The following is a 6,037-nucleotide window of genomic DNA, read 5'->3' as shown; positions in this document are numbered from 1 at the left end:
TTAAAAGGTAGCCAATCCTTTCAGAAGTTGGGTGAAAGAGTAACACAGAAGCTGAACTTCTATAAGACCAGGCAAATGTCTCTTTTTGGGAAGGTGCTCATAATAAAGGCAGTCATCTTGCCCATGATTTTTTATCTCACCTGTGTTTTCACTCCCTCCAGCAGGTGGATACAGCAAATGACCAGAATATTGTGTATCTTTCTATGGGGCTCAAAAGCTGAGAAAGTTGCTTGTGTCAAATGTCTGAAATTACCCATTAACGGTGGTCTACATTTTCCTGACATTGCTTTTCTATCTCACATGCACTACTGGTTATTAATACACAAGTTAGTACTATCTAAAAGATGGGCCGGTCACATGATCCGATATTTGGGTGGCTGGATGTTTCATAAATGGGGTTGGATACCGTTAGATAGAACCAAACCTTGGGCCTTTGTTGCGCCTCCTTTTTACTTTGCACTACAATATTTCAAGAATAAATATAACCTAGAATCCTTGGGATTATTAAGCACCAGTAAAGTTCATATTCTGAAATTGTACCGGAAGGATGAAATTGTAACGAACATAGCTGACCTGTCTAGCTCTCAGGCTAAAAATGCATGGAAAATGGTCAGTGCTTTGCCAGTGTCACCCAAACAAAGGGAGGTGACATGGTTATCCTTTCATGAGGCGCTTCCAACAAAGGCGTTCTTAAAACGCAGAGATATGGCGCCATCTGAACAGTGTCCGAGGGAAAACTGCGGTGACATAGAAACCGTATTTCACTTGCTCTATGGTTGTCCCTATGCCAAACAAGTCATTGCTAAGTTAAAGCGTTTGTTTTTAGAACTTACTGGCATCTCTTCTGCCTCTGTCAGCATGTTACTTTATGGGGTAGGCCTTACAATGTCTGTGCAACACAGACTAGTGTGGATGTTCACTATTGCCCTGCGTGAAACTTTATGGGACTCACGAAATATTCTGGTTTATAAAAAGGACAATATGTCTGTTGATCACTGTATTAAATTGTTTCTCAGTAGATTGTATTTTATGTACAAGCTTGATTGTAAATGTTCTGGGTCAGATTCTGAGGGGATCTGGAAGGTTAAGAAATGGAAACATTGGGTGTGATTATTTTATACATTACTTGTGTGAACTGAAACGATTGTATGACACTGACATTGTTCTGATTGTATTATGATGTATATTATACTTGTATTTTGTTTCAATTGATCAATAAAAACTTTTGTAAAAAAAATAAAAAAAAAATCTGTTCTGATCAGTTTAATATCTGATACGTCCCCTATCTGGGGACCATATATTAAAAAGATTTTTAGAACAGGGAGATGGAAATAGAGCTTGCTCTGTCCACTCCACGCATTGACCTGGTATTGCAGTATTTCCAGGACCGGTGCACCCTTTCCTTATGTGTTCACTAAAATCAGATTCCAAAAGTGCTTTTGATTTGTGCCATTGTTTTTTTCTTGCACCTTGGATCTCTCCTTTAATCCCATTATTTCAACACCTGTTGGACAATGCATTTTTGGAATGTGTGATAATGAGCTAATTTATGAAATGCAATTAATGAATAGATTGCCACCTCTTGTTGTGTGTCGTCTGTGTTTCTGTGTTTCCGGCATTTCACATTGGAACAGCTCATTCACCTTCCTTGTCTTCTCTCCGCCCTCCCTTTTAGGTAAGTTAACGAGCTGCACCTGAGCCAGCCATCAAGCCAGCCACTGATTGATGCAACACCACAGTCAAATAGTGGAGTGGAGTAGGGGAACAGCAAGCAGCCATTAAAGCAGCCGCACGCCACAATGGAACTACCTGTGTACACTAGATGGATGTGATGGAATGAACTGTCCTCCCTATATTTAAAAGAAGAATTGCCGTTTCAACAAACCCTTGCTTGCCTACAAAGAGAGCAGCAATTTGGATTTGTTACTATGTTACCTGGAAGAATAACAAACTGTGCAAGGATGGAGGTTGTAGGAGCAAGGAGAAGTTGTCTGTAAAGTTGTTGGATGCCTATTTTCCATTTTGCAGTCCCCTGTCTCCCTCTTGTGGCCTCCTGGAGTCAACTAGCTGTGCAGACAGACAACCCGGGGGCCACCTGTTGCAGTGTTGCCCTCTTAGGCAACACTGAGTGACTGACTGAGCCGCACCGTCTAATATAAGGTTCAGACGGAACTTTGCACGTGTCATAGTGGAGCCCTCAGGAGCCAGAGCCAGCTTTCTGACATCATAATGGGGCCTCAGAGATAAAAGCCTGGGCCCAGGCAGTGTTGGTCAGTGCTGCTCAGCAGGCAGCACTGTTATGCAGGTGATTGAAGGCGTGAAGGGAGAAGGGGTGGCTGTGGGCATGCACTTGCTGCTGCTGCCATTGTTTGTCTGCACGGCAGGAGGGCATTTGGGCGTTGCCAGGAAGGCGTTTTTATATAGATTCCTCCGCTTTCTGCACAGCATTGTGGTGCAAGCAAAATAAGCAAATCCTGTCTAGCTTCCTCTCCGGCCTTTATTCACCTTCCGAATGCCTGGCTGTGCTTGTCTGAGTGTGTGAGCCGGCAGGGCCCCATGGAATTGCCTAGGAGTAGGCTGAATCGCTACAAGGGGTGAACAGCAGTATTGGGCAGGCTCTGGCAACGCGCGGCACATTCGGGTTATCGCTTCTCGGCCTTTTGGCTAATCTCAAGGGGTTGGTCAGGAGGTCCGTCTGAGTGCTCGCCCTTGGCCTTGTGGCATCGCTGGTTCACCAGCTTAAGCCACCTGCTGCTTTAGGGGGTGAGCGAGGAGACAAGGAAGGCGATCGCAGGAGATATGGCAACGGTGGGTCCGTCTGCGCCAAATACAGTGCGGCTGTATATTCTGGAAGAGAAGAAATTCGTGTGGACCGTGACGGACGTGCAAGGAAAAATCGTGGAGGATACCCCGGTACATGATCTTTTGTACTCAAGCTTTTCCTACCCAAAGATTCTACGACATCTCATTTACTACCCAGGATGCCTGTGCTACTTGTTATGCGAGAAGTCAAGAGCTTGCTGATCACCCTAACTTGGAAGAAGTAAAGTTCGTGCTTGGACTGCAGAGGACACCTGTGACTGTGCAGATGTACAATCCCTTTGTGAAGGATGAAGAGATCATGGCTCTCCTGAACAGGTATGCTGTGTATGTCTCTCCTGGGGAGAAACGTCGCAATGTTCTTGGAACATTTAATGGACTACGCTGTTTCTGGGTGGAGTTCAAGCTGGATGAGAGTGGTTATGGGGGTGTGACGCATCCTCCCCAGACCTTCTCCATTGGGTCCAATAGAGGATACCTGTTCTATCCTGGACAGCCTTCTTTTTGCAGAGACTGTTTCTGTTTTGGTCACACCAAAGAAGACTGTCCAACTGGTCCTGTGTGCAGGAACTGCTTTAAAGCTGGTCATAGAACAGCAGATTGTGAGGAGGCCCGGAAGTGCCATTTCTGCAATTCCTCAGAGCTCCAAGCTAGAAGATCGTACGCTGGGGTGGTGAGTGGACAAGCACCTGTGGCTTTTATCTCGTCAATGGAGATTCCTACAGGAATTGAGTCTCAGGTAGTTGAGCAGGAATCTGGCTCTGTTGCGGTTCTGGACCCCCTGATGGCAGAGGGGGAGGAGCCTCCTGTGGTGGTGGAGGAAGGAGCCGAGGTCATTACAGTGGTGGCCGAGACTCCGGAAATGGACGTGGACAAGGCTTCCCTTAAAAGGAAGTCAGAAGGAACTGACTCTGTTTCTTCCACAGATAAGGATGCAGAACCTCCTGATGCAGAAGGTGGAGACTTCTGTGGACTCTGATGCCTCTTCTCTAGACCAGGGTTACCTGGAGAGGAGTAGTGTAAAAAAACTTGCCTGTACCCTGAGTTTTGTAAAAAGTGTAAAGGAGATCAGGTTAAATAGAAAAGAGTGGACAGAGATGCAGGGGGTGCAACCTCCTGAGGACAAACCGGGTATTTCTAGAGGGAGAACGAAAAAAAATGGGAAAAAATCATGATTGTCATATAATGCTTATTTTTCCCTTTTTTCCTTAAATGTTTATATGTTGCTTTCTATAGGTTCTCTTAATGTTAGGAGCATTAAATCTGCTGTAAGGAGAGCGGCTATTTTTTCTTCTGTTGCTGCTTACCCTAACAACATCTTGTGTTTACAGCAATGTTGCCTTGAAGATGAACCTATAGTGGCAGAGTGGACTTGTGGGCCAAGCGTCTGGTCCACTAGTAAGAAAAAGAATGGTGGGGTGGGAGTTTTATTTAGAGGTTTTGATTTCGTGATTAAAGAAATAATTCATGTTATTCCTGGCAGGGTCCTTTTAGTTAATTTTGAAAAAAATGGTGTTTTGTTTAAACTTCTTAACGTTTATGCCCCTCCTGACAGAAAGGAGAGAGAAGAATTAATTGAACAGTTGTATCTTTTCTTGGGTGGTATGGGTCATACCATATTAGTGGGAGATTTCAACTGTATTTTGAGGGATGGTGATAGAACTGTTGGGGGAGGTAGGGTTGATAGGAGTGGTAAACAGCTAAAAGAAGTTGTTAGTTTATTTGGGTTGCAGGATGCTTTTCTGCAGTGTAATAATGATACTGATGGTTTTACTTATTTCTCTGATAGAGGAAATGTTAGTTCTCGTATTGATTTTTGTTTCTTTTCCAGATATTTTGAAGTTAATCGTTTCCTTTTGAGAAGGTTGCCGTTTACGGATCATGCCATGCTTGAATGTGTCGTGAGTATAGAAAATGAATGTCCGTATGGGAGAGGTGTGTGGAAGTTAAACGTTTCCTTATTGGAAGACGAAAGTGTGTGTGAAAGCTATTGTGAGTGTTTTAGGAGATGGATGAATAAAGAGTGATTTTGAGAGTGTGGTAGAATGGTGGGAATGGGTGAAGGGAGAAACAAAACGTTTCTTCATCAAAAAAGGCTGTGAGAAAGTGAGGAGAGACCGTGAAGAGTATGAGAGATGGCAGATGAGGTTGGAGTATTTGGAAACTTTGCAAAAGGGTGGATGGGATATGATAAAAGACATTCAGGATACGAGAGAGAAGGTCAGATCTTGTTTACAAGAAAAAGGTAAAAAAATTATAGCTCAGGCTAAGATGATTGTGAAAGAAAAGGATGAGAAGTGTACAAAATTTTTCTTTAAGAAAGTGTATGGAAAGAGAGTTGGAATGGAGTGTGTGTTAAATGAAGATGGTGTGGAGGTAAGTGGAAATGATGGTGTGATTGATGAAGTACAGAAGTTTTATTCAAAACTGTTTGCTAGGAAGGAAAGAGTGAGAGATCTGGAAGAAGAGTGTTTGGACAATATAGAGAAAAAGTTAGGAGATTAAAATGGAAGAAGTTGTGAATGTGGTTAAAAGTATGAAGAAAGGGAAAGTGGCTGGTAGTGATGGATTGCCTGTCGAGTTTTATTGTAAGTTTTGGGATATGATTGGTATTCATGTTTTTGAAGTGTGTAAGGAAGTGCTGGCGAGAGGGAGATTGTCTAGAAGTATGAGTGAGAGTGTGGTTGTGTTATTATATAAAAAAGGTAATTAAAAAAAAAAACTAAAAAACTGGAGGCCTATTGCGCTCCTTAATTGCGACTATAAGATTATTGCTAAAGTGATTGCTGACAGATTGAGGAATGTTGTGGACAAGATGGTGGGTGAAGAACAAGTGTGTGCGGTGCCCGGGCACCAAATATGTTTGTTTTGTTTGCGCGATGTGTTGTATGATTGTAAAGAGAGGAAGCAACCTATTGCTGTGGTGACTGTGGATTTTGAAAAAGCGTATGACAGAGTGGAACATGATTTTATGTTTAGTGTGTTACGGAAAATGGGTGTGCCTGACTATGATTGGTTGGATTAAAGTATTATATACCAATATTGTAAACTCATTTTAAAAATGTAGATAAAAATAGTTTTTTAAATTTTAAGAGTGCTCATTATAAAAAATAGACCATTAACATTCCTCACAGCCAATACAGGAGCATTAGAAAAAACTGTTCATCCACACAAGTATATATAGATCAATCAAAGATTCTGAAAGAACGATTTGAAG

General features: G+C 42.6%; 1 non-coding gene across 1 annotated transcript; it reads left to right on the top strand.

Moving 5' to 3' along the window:
- The first annotated feature begins 1,218 nt into the window (after window positions 1-1,218).
- LOC142654139 (U2 spliceosomal RNA) lies at window positions 1,219-1,401 on the top strand. Its single transcript, XR_012848893.1, has one exon. It is a non-coding gene; the product is annotated as a U2 spliceosomal RNA (small nuclear RNA).
- Window positions 1,402-6,037: the final 4,636 nt, after the last annotated feature.

Source organism: Rhinoderma darwinii, chromosome 5 (genome assembly GCF_050947455.1).
Source record: "Rhinoderma darwinii isolate aRhiDar2 chromosome 5, aRhiDar2.hap1, whole genome shotgun sequence".
NCBI classification, from domain to species: Eukaryota; Metazoa; Chordata; class Amphibia; order Anura; family Rhinodermatidae; genus Rhinoderma; species Rhinoderma darwinii.
This window is presented reverse-complemented; position numbering and strand designations above follow the sequence as displayed.